Genomic DNA, 17800 nt, shown 5'->3' with positions numbered 1-17800 from the left:
GACTGATGGGAGTTTCATGTTGGGAAAAGTGAGAGTAGAGAGAGAAGAGAGGAGGGACATCTGATGCAACAGAACAATAAAAAAAAAAAGGATAAATATGAGAACTGAAGTGTAAAAGTGATTGTAAATTATTTTTATTTACAGGTTGCTCCGTTTATAAATAGAGATCTGATCTTAACATCCTGGTAAAACTAGTTTTAAATAATAGAAAGTATAACTCAGAGATGATTCACTGAAAGTAAAATGTCTGTTTGGTTGCTCTTAAGAAAAGAAAATGTAGGATTTTGAGAATGAAGTCATGAGAAAAAAAGTTGTTATATTATGAAAACAAACTTGTAAAATTGTAAAATTACTTTATTCTAATTTTGTGACTAAAATTGTGACTTTATTCCCCACATTTTTCTTGTAAAATACTGATAATTTTTTTTGGTAAAATTATGACCATCCTGTCATTCATCTTGTAAAATTACATAATTCTGATATTAATTTTTTTTTATAAAATTATGACTTTTTCACATCATGCAGACATATTTGTAAAATTACAACTTTATTCTCAAACTGACTTTTTTACTATTTTGTTCTTGTATCAACTTTTTAACATAAAAAATGTAACTTTTATTGTCATATTTACCTTTTCTGCACAATACTTTTCTCATAAAATTACTACTTTATTCTGATAATACTTAACTTTTTCCTCTTTCTTTTAAAACTTTATAATAACTTTTTCTTGTAAAATTGTAAAATTACTTTATTCTAATTTTGTCATTTTCTGATAAAATTGTGACTTTATTCTCCACATTTTTCTTGTATAAATATGAACATTTCTTGAATATGAATTACTATTGTCTTCTCTTATATAGATTTTTCTTGTAAAATACTGATTTTACTGATTTTTTTGGTAAAATTATGACCATCCTAATGTCATTTGTCTTGTAAAATTACATAATTCTGATATTAATTTTTTTTGTAAAATTATGACTTTTTCACATCATGCAGACATATATGTAAAATTACAACTTTATTCTCAAACTGACTTTTTTACTATTTTGTTCTTGTATCAATTTTTTAACATAAAAATGTAACTTTTATTGTCATATTTACCTTTTCTCACACAATACTTTTCTCATAATACTTATAAAACTTTTTCCTTGGAAAAATTATTACTTTTTTCACATAATACAGACTTTCCTCTTGTAAAATTACAACTTCATTCTCAAATGGACATTTTTCGCTTAAAATCAACTTTTTTCTGTAAAATTATAACTTTGATTCTCATATTTTCATCATCTGGCACAATAATGACTTTTCTCATAAAAAAAAATACTACTTTATTCTCATAATACTAACTTTTTCCTTACAAAGTTTGGACTTTGTTCTCATATTAACTTTTTCTTGTACAATTACAAATGTACTCTCATGAAATTGGAAATACTTGCACAATAATGATTTTTCTCATGATATTACTACTTTATTCTCATTGTATTGAGTTTTTATTGTAAAGTTATAATATTTATTTCATAACGTTAACCTTGTTTACGTAAAATTACATCTTAATTTAAGATTATACCTTTATTTATAACTTCTACTTTCTTCACATATTCAATCTTTGGTTTATAAAAATTACAACTTCATTCTTATAATTATGACCCTTTCTTACAAAAAACAACTTTGTTCACTAATATTGTGATGTTTTATCAAAATTTGGAGTATTCGCATTTTCAAAAATTGCTGAATTACTCCTTTAACACTGTATTTCTGCCTTAATTATTTAAATAAATTTAAATATTTGTCTTACTTGTATTATTATTATTATTATTATTATGTGCATGTACACTTAGTCAAAGTGATTTTTAGTTTTTCTACTGTTTCAATCTTAAAAACTTTCACATCTATGACAAAAAACAGATGAATGAAGCATAAACATGAACAAACTAACAGTCACAGACGCCAAATGTTAAAACAAGCCAAGAAAAATTTGAATAAATTCACGGTTACATTGATTCTGTTTGGTTTGATTTTTTTTTTAATTGTCAGATTGTTACTGAAGTGGTTAAACTGGTTAAACTGGTTTTTGAGTTTGAGTCTGAACGCAGCAGTTTTGTCTGTGAATCATGTTAGAAGTCAAGTTTCATTTGTTCCCTTTAGAGACGTGACGGAAACACAATCAGCTTAAACACTTAGTCAGACAAAACACACACACACACACATACACACACACACACTAACTGGACACTGGGCCTGTCTACTGTATCCAACACAGCAACAACAACAGCAGCAAACTGGGGCTTAACAACAAACTGTGAACTGTATCAGTCCATATTTGGTATATTTTGAGGTAAATATAACTTTTTGAATCATATATTGATGGACGGAGGAGAAGTAGAACATGCAGTGATGGTTTTAAGAGATTCTGTGGACATTTTCATGCTTTTACAAACTTACCAGAGCTCCTTTTAAAGCCTCAGTGAGTCACCGTTAAATATTTCAAACACAGGTACGCAGAGGACGCTATTCTTCTAAATCTCTTCTTCATCCTCATTCATTCAACAGTCCATCTGTTGGTTTATTGTTGACATAAAACAGTAGAAAAGTATAAAATAATGTTCTCAGAAGAATAATCACAAGAAGAATTATCATCAGCTACAGCAGTTAGCAGGTAGGGGTTAACATCTCTTAACCGATGTAAGAATTACTGGTTAGCGATTACAAATTGTGACACGTGAGCAGTCAATAACTTGTAAAAAAAAAATAAAAAAAAAACGCAAGAATAATTATTGTTATTGTTATTGTGTTTAGACCATCCTGGAAATTAGTGTTAGCCTCTGTTCACAAGTTATCATTTTATAATCAACCCAGTAATACTGTTTACCTCATAGAAATTAGCATTAGCATTAGCAGAAGTTATCCTCAGTGTGCAGCTAACAGCATTTTTATGTATGATTGTATACTTGTACAACAGACTTTGTATCTGTCAAAACATACTGTGTGTGTTTGCATGTATAGAAAGGACAAACATATTCACACATAAAATCTACAACAGCTTGTGATTGTGTGTGATGACATTTTCACACCCGTGGGAAATACTGTCGCTAATGACAACCGCTTTAGTCATCAACGATAACGTCTTACATATGTTTTTTTCCACAAACTGAGACAAAATTCTGCTAGAAATATCTCACAGTATGTGGAGTAACAACAGAAGAGTAAAGATTTAATCCACATTAGTGTGGATGTGAGGCAACGACACACACACACACACACACTCACACACACACACACACACACATAGACTGCCTCAAGGTATATGTGCAGCATGTGTATACGCCCACACAAGGACACAAAACGAGCTACAACTCATGATGAATATGAAGGCAGTACAAACACACACACACACACACACACACACACACACACACAGTTCAGTTCCAGTTAAAAATTGAATAATAGATGTGAGGAAACGTTGGTCAGCTGTCAGACTGTCAGAGATGACAGTTGTCATTTCACACACACACCAACACACACAAACACACACCAACACACACCAACACACACACACACACACACACACACACACACACACACACACAAACACACACACATAAAAGTTTAATGTTTGTGTGTTGAAAGCATTTTATCGTGAAGCTTCAGTTCTGGTTGAATGAAACCTTAAAGGGTCAGTTCACGGAAACAACACACAATAAAAACATCTATTTTTTTTTTGGTTCGCTCCACTCTGGTCTCTTAAAGGAGACGCGTTCTGCTGTTTCTGTTATTTATTTCCTGTTCTGATGTCAGATGTTAAACATCAAAGTTACAAAACTTGAGGTGAACATACGTAGAAATGTTGCCTGCAAGTCAAAAGTCAGGGCTTCAACCTGCTCTGTTTTTTCTACCTCGCTGATAAGCTGACGTCGACTTGTCACACATGTCCATAAATGTGAACATACATCTGGAAATGTGACTAGAATATGTCTTCTTTAACTTCAGGTCGCAGATACCGAGGAAAAAAGCATTTTAAGATATTTCCAAAATACTGTCACAAGGTGATGACACGCAGCAGAAATCAACCAACACAATGTGATATGTTCCAAATTCTGGTGTAAACAGGAAGTTTAAGGTCACTTTAATACATTTTCTTCTGGATACTCAGCAGCTAAAACCACCAGATTTACAGTAAGTGAGAGAAATGTCATTGTAATTTGGGGGAACCGAATCTTTAAAGCTCTTCTTTCTGTCTACCTTTGAACACATCATGTTTTTTTTTCTCTGTTCTCATCTCTTTGGTATTTTTCTCAACTTGCTAACCACATGTCGACCTGCTCTACTCGCTACTTCAGACGTCTTTTATGTCTCACTTTTGTTTCATCTCTTTGCTTTCACTGTGTTTTCTGTCGGTTTTATGTTCTTTTCACTCCTTCACAAAGAGTTTTGTCTCAGGGTTTTTTTTTTTTTTGTACAGAAATGAAGATCATTAACCAAAACAATACAACAGGACACGTGTTAGTGTCACGAGTACATCAGTGTCCGTTACACATGTAGCTTTACTCAGCGTGACTCCTGTAAAAGATCAGCTGTGGTGATATAACACTGAAACCTGAACATGTCTGTCTGGATGTAAACAATCACAAAACAACAGTCAGCAAGGATGTAAAAACACGTCATTTACAGTAGAAATTATCTTTATATGTTACTAATCTGGCATTTGAGACTTGAATTTAATTCCATCTTTTATTTGAGAATTTATGTGATGTAATCAGGTCAAGTATAAAGACAGAGTCTGTTAAGTACAAGATTAAAGATAATAAAGAAATATTTTTTAAGACAAATATATATATTTGCAAACCCTCCTGTTGTCCTGCAGCTGCAGAGAGATATGAAGTTGATCCCTCACCGGCTTCCCACCAAGAACTCAGACACTTTTCTTTGTTGAAATTCACAAAGTGCAGGTTTGTTTTATTATTTATATGAAAATAAATAAAATATTTCATTATGAAAATGAAACCACACAGGAAACTGACTGGTTAGTCATGAGAATTACAGATCACTCATCTCTCTTCTGATATTAATGTAAACCTATGGTGTGTGTGTGTGTGTGTGTGTGTGTGTGTGTGTGTGTGTGTTCACCTGGGGGAATACAGCAGTAATAGGGACTAAAACAAACTGTCCCATGAGTCCAAACACCCCTTTCACTACCTGATTAACCATTGATTTTTCCACCTCTGAGTGTGTGTGTGTGTGTGTGTGTGTGTGTGTGTGTGTGTGTAGTATAAATAAGTAAACACAATTACATCTCAATCTTTGCCACCTGAGAGAAGAAAAGCTCAAGAGAAAGAGAGAAGTGACAAAAGATTAACGGAAAGACGATAGTAATGAAAACTTCTCACCAGGACACATCTGTATTGTTTCTGTAGATGTCTGTACAGCAGTGGTTGGATGTGATGTGGGAACTATGAGGTTTGTTGTGTCTCAGTTATGGAATCTGTAACTTGATCTGGAAGAAAGCCGGCTGACGAGAAATATGTATTTGTGATACTGGCTCTCAGTCGGTCGAAGGACTTGTGCACGTTGTTCCACAACTCTGATTGATGAAGCATTTTTTTACTTTATCTTTTATTAATTACTGCAAAACGAAATTTAACAAAAAAGATTGACTTGTCACAGAACAACAGAGTTGTGAAGACGGTTTCAGGCACTGCTGGTTCCTACAAAGTTAATTATGACTCCCAAAGTGCAAAGAAACATCCAATTAAAAAGCTTAAAATTTGGTCACATGCACCGCTAATGGCGGACAGTGTTTTTCTCAACACTGTAATCTTTAGCTTCTGATTGAATCAGTTCACTTTGGAGTAAAGTCATTAACGATGGCACCATGGCAACAATATAATATATATATATATATGTAATGATAATATAAACCTGTGGGATGGTTATATTACCCAGGAGAGTCCTGACTTTCTGTGTTCAGTAACATCGATTGAAGAATAAATTTGAAATGTGAATACAGAAACTTTACATCACTATAGAGATTAAAACAAAACATAAAGAGCAGAAAAAAACAAAAACAGGTCATATAACTTAGATAATAATGAACATAATAAGTTATATGAATAAACGACAGGATCAGTCATCACTGCAAGAGCCCAAAACATCGACTCACACGGAAGAGACTGAAAACACTTCAGGAGTCATTCTGGAGTTGATGGACCGACCAGCATATAAATACTTATAACTGATGTTCTTTTGTTTTTGTGTTACCAGAAGATTCAGGTTTTGTAAAATAGTGGAATGGGTCAGATCTTTGGTATGACAGAGGAATAAAAACCAGCTAATTAACTATAATTAATAATCTGATTTGAGAGAAGCAAAGAGAAGAGAGAAAAGAAGAAATGAAATACACCTACAAACACCTGTAAAGTTCACTGATTAACCTTGTTTGTTTAGTACACAAACAGAAATGAAGAAAAACATTTTGTGGTTTTTGGGAGATGCTAAGCTAAGCTAAACGCTAAGCTAAGCATAACCTGAACATCTCATTCTCAGAGAGGAAGAAAACACGACTATTTCCTAAAATGTTGAACTGTTCCTTTAATAGAACAAGTAGCAGAGCGGAGTACAGCAACAGTAGTTCAAATAATAGTTATTAATAGTTAAAATAATAATAATACAAATAACAGAACAGAATAAAATAGAATCTGTCTTGATTTTCTTCTGATGGTGTGAGAGGAAGAGTGAAGAGAGAAGAAAAAGGAGAGGAGGGAGACTCAGAGGAAAGGCTTTTTGTGGACGTATTGATCGTAAGAGGAGACACACTGTGTGTGCGTGTGTGCGTGTGTGTGTGTGTGTGTGTGTGTGTGTGTGAGACCTCATTAATGATGCAGAGCGGCCCCATGCAGCCGAGGAGGACGGAGGAGACGGAGGAGAGAGAGGGCAGGACAGAACATGAAAAACACGAGGAATCCAGAGGAAGACGTGTGTGTGTGTGTGTGTGTGTGTGTGTGTGTGTGTGTGTGTGTGTGTGTGTGTGTCTATATATAGGCAGTGGTGCTGAGTGGACTGACATTTCCCAGACAAACAGGGAACTCCCAGACGTCCTCAGAGTTCACTGAGAGGAGACCAGTCTGAGCCTTCTGGATACCAGTTAGAACGGATGGTTTAACCCGGTGGTTACAAACCTGTTTGACCTGTTTGACCCTTTAAAACACCTCAGTCACAGGTAACGTCCAAGGTAAAAGTATCCAGTGTTTCACACAAAAAAAAGCACAATTTAGTCAGAAACAAAAATAACCAAACATCTCAGTCTGCTGCTGGTTTCACTGGACTCCTTTGAGTCTCGACGAGAAAGAAAATAAGACGATTTCCCAACATATCAAACTTTCCTTTTAAGGTGTGACTGGCTGTTCCCACATTATTTATTTCCTACAAACTGGAAGTGGTTCCCATGATTCCCACAAGGTGAAAAAAAGGTGTTTGTTTTCATAAAAAATATACACAAGGAAATATAGTCAAATATGGAGTTTATTTTGTACATTATGTGCCACGAGGGACTGGAAATACCCAGCTGGCAGGATTGACTAACTGCCAAATATTATATAGAAGAAAGAAGGTCAATTGATTAACAGAAATAAGGGGATTTGCTGGAGAGATAATTGGCTTTTTCTTGTTTTTTTCTCTCTCGTTATCTTTTGGTTGTTGTAACCTAATCACTCTCCTTGTTGCATGACGGTGATTTCTCGTCTTGCAGGGACGGCGTCTGTTTTTATCACCGAGCACTGACTGGGCAGGTTATTTGTAATTATTTGAGGTGTTGCTGTAGATGTTGTTGACAGGTTTGGGGAGTTGGGGGAGGTGTTATTGTCTGTATGTATAATCATTTATTCTCACTGTGGAAATACTGCAAATATAGTGTACATAAAAAATATGCACATATGACTTTTTGAAATCAGGCTTCTCTGGTGAACAGCCCTCCATCCTTCCTCTTTCACCTCCTCCACACTGGACTGACCTTTACTTTGCAGTCAGGACAGCAGCAGTCACTTTGTCAGCGGCTGCTGTGAGGTTAAAACTCATCCCAAAAAAACCTGCAGCATCACCGTCCTTCCTGAATCAGTCCCCGCAAGACGAGTTCCCGACATATTCTCGTTGTCATCCAGGACACTGAGGGCAAAACTGTCCTTTAGTTTTAGGTTGTTTAAATGCCGGCGGACAAGACTTTAAAGTGCAGTTCATGTCTGATCCCGACGTGACTCACAGTGTCCTTCATGTGGCCTGGACGTCATCAAACCAGTTCACAGTGAGCGTGTTTTACTGGTGATTTTCAAAGACATTTTTTCTGGGATAAAACTGTCTTTTTCCATCCTTGCAGCATCTCTGTCCTGTCATCACGCCACCAGCTCTCCATTTTCCTCCCTAAAACAGAAGAGTCACTCCCCGTCATCAGTCATAAGATTAAAAACTCATCTCATCAACAAACACTTCACGCTTCGTCATCTCTGTGGAATCACAATCTCTAATATCCTCCTCTTCCTCCCTCTCTAATAGTCTGGTCTGAAGCCTCGAGAGAGAAAAAGTAATAAAATCTCTCTGACTGTGTTGATGTATATAATGTAATGATGATCCATGAAGTGAAGCTTATTTTACTGTTGACCTTAAAAAAAGCAGCAGTCACTATGAAAAGCTACTTACATGAACTCATTTCTTAAAATAATACACAGTAATACAAAACTATTCTCTCTGTAATTGTGCAGCAAACAAGATAAAAACCAATCAGTCAATCAAGTATATTACACTGCTTTGTTGAATACTCGATTCTGATTGGTCAATTATGCTGCAGACCGCTGCTTTGAAGGCCAACGTCCAATTATATCAATTACCAACTGCAGCTCAACTGCAACACCCTGTGGCGAAAAACGTTAGTTTTCCATCAGACCCCATCAGAAAACACCATGGAATAATTTTCTTATATATTAATTTTAATATATTTGGAGCACAAAACTTTTGATTTTGGGTTAATGGCTGAACTGTCCCCAGTAAAGAAAAGAGAAAGAGAAGAAAACAGTGCAGAAGAAGTGAGAGAGGTTTAAAGACCCAAAGAGCTAAACGACTCTTAAACGACCAATATTGAAGAAGACAGACATGAAATAAACAATAGATGGAACAGTATGAACTATACGTGTTTAAAGACTGGTTGATCGAAAAGAAAATGTCAACAGACTTCAACAGTTAAAACCTCAATCAGGTGCTGCAGTCAGAGTACGGAAAAACGTACTCTATTGGCGGTTACATGGCAGTTAGGGCCATTTGAATTGTGCTACCTTCATTGTTTAAATCTGTGATCAAAAACCTTCGCAAAAACGGGAAAGACCTCAGCTTGCACCAGCCCTCCATATCAGCTACAGATATTCGGCTCCTCAGGTGTTCAGCGGTGCCGTCTCCTAACAGGACTGGTCTGTAAAGTGTGGTTCGATGTACAGCTGTATCTGCCGAGATGAGGCAGAGATGGCAATCGAGGATTAACGTTGGGACTCTTTCATTTTGAAACAGGACGAAAATGGCAATGAGTACATTTCTTTCCTCCACAAGCTGAGACCAAAAACCACAGAGATGCCAAAGATCAGCATAAAGAAAATCACAGGCGGTGCATCTTTACTGAGCCTGACGATCCAAACTGCCCTGTTTTTTTAAAATAATGTCTCTTTGCCCTCCTGACGCTAAAGCTTTCTACCTTCACTCACTAAAAAAAGACCAACATCTGCTGAACAGACAAGCAATGTGGTACTCTTGTGAGCCCGTAGGGCACAATTTCCTTTGGCAAATGTTACCACAAATCAGCCAGTCGGCCGGGATTTCAAGCAGGTACACCAATCACAGCTTGAGGAGCACAGCTGTCCCGCTCCTCTCTCAGGCTGGTCTTGAGAGTAGGGAGATAATCTGTGTGACTGGGCACAGATGTGAGGGCAGCCTGAGGAGCTACTGGACTCCTACTAGTACAGAAAGGGAAAAGTGGAGCAAAAGCTTGTCCTCCAATTCAGGGAACAGCAGCAGAAATACTAACTTTGAGGGAAACAGTTCCAACTATAGAATTTAACGGACTATTTTTTTTAGCGGAAGCAAGCTAATTATTTTTTAATCATTAAAATAATTGAATTGAATCAATACCTTGTGTCAAATTATTGATTTCTTTGGTAAATAGATGTGTAATAAGTGGGAGAATGTACAGCGAGCAGGTCATTATTGTGAAATGAACCCCGACAGCATTATAGAAAGCGAGACTTGGTTGGACACAATAACAAACAGACCGGATTAAGCGAAAGGTAAAGAAAACGTTTTATTTAGCTGTATGGTCCTTTCCCATAATGTTGTCAGACACTAATAATAACAATCATAGTCTGTCAGTGGCAAAAACACTTTTAGTGGACGTACATTGGCGCTATCGCTCCGTCAGATTACACTGCAGCTCGTTTTGTGGCTGCCGGCTGCAGCATGTCCCCATTAGTCACTTAGATACAAAAAGATGGGAAAATAGGGTCCAGGTTAAAAATACTGAAGTTTCCCTTGAAGTAAAGGGTCTGAAGACTGTTTTCAACCAATCGTTTTGATTCAGAAATCAAACCCTGCAGCGTCTTTGTCTCTGCAGTGGAAGCGGTGCTAACGTAGCATGTAGCCTGCCGGTGAGTGTTTGTGTCATGTGTAATTTATAAGAGTTCCTTCTCAATGAATGATTAATGCAGAGGTGTAAATAGTTCTGCAGAGGTTAGCCTGGATTATTTTAGCAGTGTGCTGCCACACCTGAGTGCCAGTCAGGTGACTGAGTGTGATTCAGGAGGAGCTCGGTGTCGAGTCGATGCTGCTTCACATTTACAGGAAATAGTAACACCTTCCTGTATCTGACAGCGTAGGTTTGGTTTCTGATAATTTATATAGCTAAATTTTTGGGCAAATATTGTTTGAGGGTATATGAGTCTGTTTATTGTGTTTTATAGTTTCTACTCTTCATGTTACAATCCAATATTTTAACTCTGTGGATTTTTGCTGTTGCTTTAAGTACAGAGCTAGAATTAGCATGTGGTTAGCCTAGCTTAGCATAAAGACTTGAAAAAGACAGAAACAACTAGCCTGGTTCTAAAGTTTAAAAATACACCTACCAACACCTCTAAAGATCACTGATTAACATGTTACATCTTGTTTGCTTAATCTGTACACAAGAAATCATTAATATGCAGATGACACACCACTGTGCTAGATTCACCAAATTTATCTACCAGGTTGCCTTCAAGTATAGAGTGAACACATCGCTTGCCTGGACCCAAAGATACCAACCAGTACTCTTGAACTGGAGTACTACCTGACTCTTGGTTTGCAGAGAATCAATTTAGTTTGTGGTAATTTCATTAAACACAAAAATCTTAAACTTTTAAACACTTTAAACACAAACCAGCTAAGCACGATATAACCTGAAATCAAGTGACATTATTTGAGGCAATCTATCAGATTTCACACTTTGTGGTTATGTATAACGTTTTCACATGTACAGTAGTAACTCCCCAACACCTGGAAACACACTTTTATGTGAAAAAATTGGTGGAGTTCCCCTTTAAAGTCAGGAAACGATGATTAAAAAAAACCCCAATATTGATTGTCAGAAGGAAACAGAGAGTGATTTGTGGTCTTCCAGTTTAAAGTTTGATGTTTTGTTGACTCATCCATCCACACCAACCTCCTCCCTTCCCCTTAACTCCTGATGAAGAAGAGTCATAATTACTACGTCGCTTGAACATAAACACAAGTCCTTTTGGGGTATTTCCTGTTACAACTATCGTTTTTCTGAGGAAAACAGTCTCTGATAACAAGATATGGCACGTATAAGATCCATACCGTGTGCATACAAGATAAAAAATATAGTATATTTATAATTCGGGACTCTGTAGGATTCAGATTCCATAAATAGATCTAGAATCCAAACTCTAAACCTCGGGACAGAGTAAAGAGAAGCTGCAACATGACAACATAAAATCCTGCTGCAGGATAAATGTAGAGTGGTCAACTTCAGTGTGTTCCCCGATAACATCAAGACCTGATATCCACCTAATGTTAACTCTCTCTCTCTCTCTCTCTCTCTCTCTCTCTCTCTCTGTCTGTATTTGTCTCTCTCTCTCGGAGGCAAAGGATGTTCGCTGAGGGCGGCGCAGTGACCCACAGTTTATAATTTAACACTCATGCATGATAGATGAGACACTCGCACAGAATGAGCCAAATTCAGACACAACACACAAGTTCTGCGTTTAAAAGCCCGAAAAGACGGAGAGAAGACGGAGAGATGGAGAGACCAAGAGAGGAGGAGAGGGTTTAAAAAGATATGGATCGAGAGAGAGAGAGAGAGGGATGGGTGAGGAGGAGGATGTATATCGACTGAGAAGCAGAGAAAAAGACAGTAAGTGGAGGGAGGAGGAGGAGGAAGAGTTTTACTATGTGGAGGTCTATATTTATGTATTTAAAAGCTATAGAGGGAGGAGAAGGAAGGGAGGAGAAGAGAGGGGGAGGAGGAGGAGGAGGAGGAGGAATGAAGAGAAAGATGAAGACAATGAAGTGGAAAGAGGGAGATGGTTGGAGAGGAAGTGTGCAGGGGGAGGAAGAGGAAGAGAGGGATGAAAAGTATGGGTCGATAGAGAGAGGGAAGAGAGGGAATAAAGAAAAGAGGACAAGAAAGAAAGGAAGGGGAGAAAGAGAGAGAGAGAGAGAGAGAAATGAATGGATTAGGAGGAGGAGGGGTCCTCTGAGGCTGCATTTGCATTTGCAGAAGCTGCTAAAATTCAGCTGTTGGAGGTCTTGAGTGCTCCACCCCTCTGGGACAGACCGACTGCAGACAACAAACACACCCTGAGAGAGAGACACCGAGCAGAAAACACAATCCTCTTCAGCGCCGGCAGCGATGGAGAAGCAAGAGTGATAATTTAACCACAGATATTCATTCTTGACCTTTAGGAAGTAATATGCACTCGAAGGTCCCACTTACTAGTTTTCTGAGCCATCTACCGCATCGAGTCTTCTGCCACAGCTGTGGGAAGCAGGAAATCTCTGAAATGAAAATATAAACACAACAAAAATGTCTTGTGTTAGCAAATGTATGCATATGCACTTGTTTCAGGTAACTCAGCATCTCCTGTGTAAAAATATAATTTTAGGGACTTATTTTTTCAGATTAAATCATGCTTAGCTGGTTTATGTGTTTCAAGGTTTAAGATTTTTGTGTTTAATTAAATTACCAGACATTAATCTGATGATCTGCAAACCAAGAGTCAGGTAGTAGACTACTCCAGTTAAAGAATACTGGAGTCCAGACAAAGTGGGCAGCTGAAGACAACTTGGCCAGCAGCTCCAGGCTACATTACTAGCAAGACACCCCAATTACACAGGTAATGTAGACATAGGTGGAATAAAAAAGACAATGTCTGTGGTTCTGTTGCATCGATTTTGATACTTTTGGCTCACCTGCTGCTCCCCCTGGCTCTGGGATTCACACTGAGTCAGATTAATGTCGCAATATTTCATTATGTTTAATGTTACTTGATTATGATACCTGCCCTGTTAGCACAATTTAGCTAAAGTAGCTAACATTAGCCCAAGTGTGCAGCGCTCAGTGTTCCCAGTAAGCTAGCATTAGCTTGGGTCTGAGGCGTGTTTCCAAAGCATTAAAGGCAACACTTGGACTCCTTACCTGAAGGTCCTGGTTCCAAACTGAAAAGATGGCGCTGACCAGCAGCTCCCACGTCCTGAGGCTGAAATACCTTAAAGTACCGCCAGATGCTCCAACTGACTCCCATTCAACTCCTCTCCAGAAATAATAAGTCAATCATTGTTTTCGATGAGTCATTATGGTCTCAAAAGTCAGATTAATGTCACAATATTTCATTAAGTTTAATGTTACTTGATTATGATACCTGCCCTGTTAGCACAATTTAGCTAAAGTAGCTCAAAGTGTGCAGCGCTCAGCGTTCCTTGTAAGCTAGCGTTAGCTTGGGTTTGAGGTAGCACCTACACATCATATATGCTGTTGACACATTGAGTCCCTGCAGTGAAACATTTAGTTCTGCTCATTGACGTCCGTGCAAATGCTCACAAACATGGACAAGTGACAAACGAAAAAGAAAGAACATTTTAAAACAAACAAAGTACAACATTTTCTTTCCTTTTAATTTGTTTTCCTGTATTCTTTTTTTTGTGCGATTATCTGTAAATCAGTTGTATTGTTATATGTTTCCTGTTCTGTACACAGGACAGAACCTTTGAAGAAGTGAAGACCAGAGAAAATGTCCTTACTGTCAAAGTCTAAAACTAATCAGTCCCCACAAAAACAGAAGTACAAGAGCAAACACACACACACACACACACACACACACACACACACACACACACACACACAACACAACACAATATGTTTGACTGTGCAGTCAAACAGATGCACATGCTGCATGCTGGCATGCAACTGTGTGCTTTAACACACACACACACACACACACACACACACACACACACACACACACATGACACAATGTGTTTGACCATGCAGTCAAACAGATGCACATGGTGCATGCTGGCATGCAACTGTGTGCTTTAACACACACACACACACACACACACACATACACAGACACACAGGAGAAGGTCAGTGGGTGGTCGAGTAACATTGAAGAGAGCGAGTGCACCTCCTTCTCACGCAATGCTCTCATCCTCTCTCTCTCTCTCTCTCTCTCTCTCACACACACACACACACACACACACACACACACACACACACATATACACATTTAAATTCACTTAATATCAAACATTAATTATGGATCCACTTTATCAAGAACATTCAAGCTAGCAGTGTTATTTGTACTTGTGCTATTGAGCCAAAACTGTTCCGTGAGCACCTTTTAATTTTAAGACATAAGCCAATTCAAATCTCAAATCAAATTCTGCTCAATATTTCATCAGTGCTGTCTCATCATCACATTACCGACCGTCAGCACAGCGGAGAGGCCGGACCGTACGGCGCTCACGCTGCTGGTCAGTTGTGGCAGGCGGCAGGATTCAGGAAGGTCTGGCTTGTCTTTCCTCCGATGTTAAGCATGAATATATTGATTCCTTTTCACCTCAACCATGTTAATGATGAAATGATCATAATTGGTAACAGAATCCAAGACTTCATCAAATAGCTTTAAAGAATTGCAGAACTGACTGTTAGTAGATTATTAATAATGTCTTGTAATACTGCGCATATATCACCAAGTATTCTTTTAGTTTTCATAGTTTTGTGTGCGGCCACACATGCTCCGCCTCCTCCAGTCACCTCACCGCCACATCTTCACCACCTGCACTCGTACATGGACTGTGACAACCAGAGAAACACCTGTATGATGGATTTTGAAGCAAATATAAATGAATATAGTGTTTATGGTGTTTTTAGATATTGAGCATGTGGTCTCATCAGTCGTGTATGTGTCTATATACAGGAAGTACTTAACAAATACCAGGCGGTGAACTCCAGTGTCCCTCTGCCTACACATACCCTGACTGTGTGCAGCAATGCGCTTCTTGGCACCGACCTCCATGTCTGACCACTTTGTTTGGTTTAATGAATTGTTTTGTTTGCTGCAGCCGGCTTTTTGCATTGACCATTTAAGGTTTATTGTGGGAGTGAAAGGGGGTGAGATATAAGGTCGTCCATGTGAGCACATTTTCAAGTTGATTGTGAATTATAAAGAGGAAAAATATGTGCATTCGTGTGTGTCCACAGTTTATAAATCTGATTATTTTTGGGCGCACGCCATTTTCAGCTTTAGTATGCACGTACACTTTTTTGATTTAGATGCTACACACTGTTTTATAAATGAGTCTCCTGCTCTGCACTGTGACAGAAATAAAGAGGAGAACAAGCTTTGACATGAAGTTAGATAAAAAAACATCTCTCTGAAAGCAAAGTGGTTTGTGACGGGAGGCGGTCAAGGATGTGACAGCCGCTGAGACATTAGAGGAGAGAATATTACAGTACCTTCAGTAGGTGATGTTACACCAACGTCAACTGAAACACGACGTGACGCTGGACAGAAAGCTGCAGACACGCTGAAGCGGCTGATGCAGTGAGACTTTAGAGAAGCTGTTGCACCAAAATATGCCAATAAAAACCGTAAAATCTAACAAAACGTCTCAGTAAACCGGCAGCTATGATGATGATGATAATATGGTAAACAGAATATTCATTTTGCATTGTTTGTTTTAGTTATATATGTAGTTTTTGTTGATTTTGGTATCATATTTAAGCTCTAAATGAATTCAGATTAAGACTTTATTATTGTAATTGTGAGTGTTTCTCCTCTGTGAAGAACACAAGTATGTAAACTGATGAATAAATGTTCTTAAATCACTCGTACATGCATTTTAAGAACAAATCTGTTTGTTCCAAACGCCTCCACAGCCACATGGTCCATCCTCTGTGTTTAACATGTGTAGAAGAAGAAAATAAGATGTTGTAGTTTAACAAGCAGCCAGCTGACAGTTTGGAGAGCTACCTTAGCGTTAGCACGAAGTCTCGTCCTCTCAGTGAAGATGCTTTGTTCTCACCTGGAGTCATATTTCTCCTCTTTCGGTGGCGGCTAACGGCGTCTTCACACCTCCGTTATTTTATATTTTAGCTACCACATGAGGACACAGTGAAACTCATTGTGATGTCACCTAAAAAATGTAACGGGGGATAAATAATTTAAGTTAGATGTCAGGACTACTGATATGATGTGTTTACAGGTCTCACATCACTACCGAGACATTTAATATCAGATGATCAGAATCTACAGCTGATCTATAGTTAAACACACACACACACACACACACACACACACACACACACACAGAGCCGGTCCTCCAGACAGACGCAGATATCATCTTGACATGCTTGTTCTATAATTAAACTGTCGTCCTCGGGATCAGACTGCAGGCTGCACGAGACACACAACTCCTTCCTTCCTGTCCAACCAGCTACTGTTACACGCACCCACGCACACACACACACATTTCATCTGCTTAGATGACAGGGTTGAATGAACATGTTTCCTCCAGAATCTGGATCTGTACAGTAGTTTTAATCATACACGCGGCGTTGACGTCTGATCAGTCTGACCGAGGTCTCGTCAACATCGCAGGAGTTTGTCTCGTTCTAAAGACATCAAGACATCTGTCGGCATCACTTTGGTTTTGTTTAATCTGTCAGGTTGAGTTTTGTGTCTAAAATGAGGCAGCAGACATGTAGAATATTTTCCATTTGATAGAATAGTGCAGACATAAAGTACAGTACAGTCTGTAGTTTGAATCGTTCACTCTTTAAAGGACAGGTTCACGATTTTTAAAGTGTGTGTTAAACCAGCAGTCAGGTGTCCATATGAGCAGTGAAAGAGGTTTTCCTCGCTGTAATCATTCCTCCTGTTCATACTGGATATTAAAAGATCCTTCAAATGTGTTTTCAATGGAAGTGATGGAGGATAAAATCCACAGTGTGTCCACACAGTCATTTAAAAGTCTGTGTGAAGCTTCTATTCAGCTTCATCAGTCTGAGTTAGTCATATCAAGTGGATATCTGACACATTTACAGTCTTTTTAGCATCAAATTCCCGCTTTGTGTTTCCTCGGACAGTGTTTCCCTGTTGAGCTGCAGGTGGAAGTATAGTAACAAAAAGAGGAACTTTGGCACTAAAAAGACTGTAACGTTGAAAGATATCTACTGGATTTGACTCATTTGGACGCTGAAGCTTCATATTAGCTTCATAAT

The 17800-nt window shown here is 38.1% G+C and overlaps 1 long non-coding RNA gene across 1 annotated transcript; it reads right to left on the bottom strand.

The window, feature by feature from the left end:
- Positions 1–5683: 5683 nt before the first annotated feature.
- Positions 5684–13915, bottom strand: LOC122981829. The gene is made up of 3 exons (XR_006403321.1): positions 13712–13915; positions 13010–13071; positions 5684–8406 (listed from the first exon to the last, which is right to left on the bottom strand). It is a non-coding gene; the product is annotated as an uncharacterized LOC122981829 (long non-coding RNA).
- Between the last annotated feature and the right edge of the window lie 3885 nt (positions 13916–17800).

This window comes from Thunnus albacares, chromosome 5 (genome assembly GCF_914725855.1).
Source record: "Thunnus albacares chromosome 5, fThuAlb1.1, whole genome shotgun sequence".
NCBI classification, from domain to species: domain Eukaryota; kingdom Metazoa; phylum Chordata; class Actinopteri; order Scombriformes; family Scombridae; genus Thunnus; species Thunnus albacares.
Note: the sequence above shows the minus strand (reverse complement) of the source record. Positions and strands in the feature narration are given on the sequence as shown.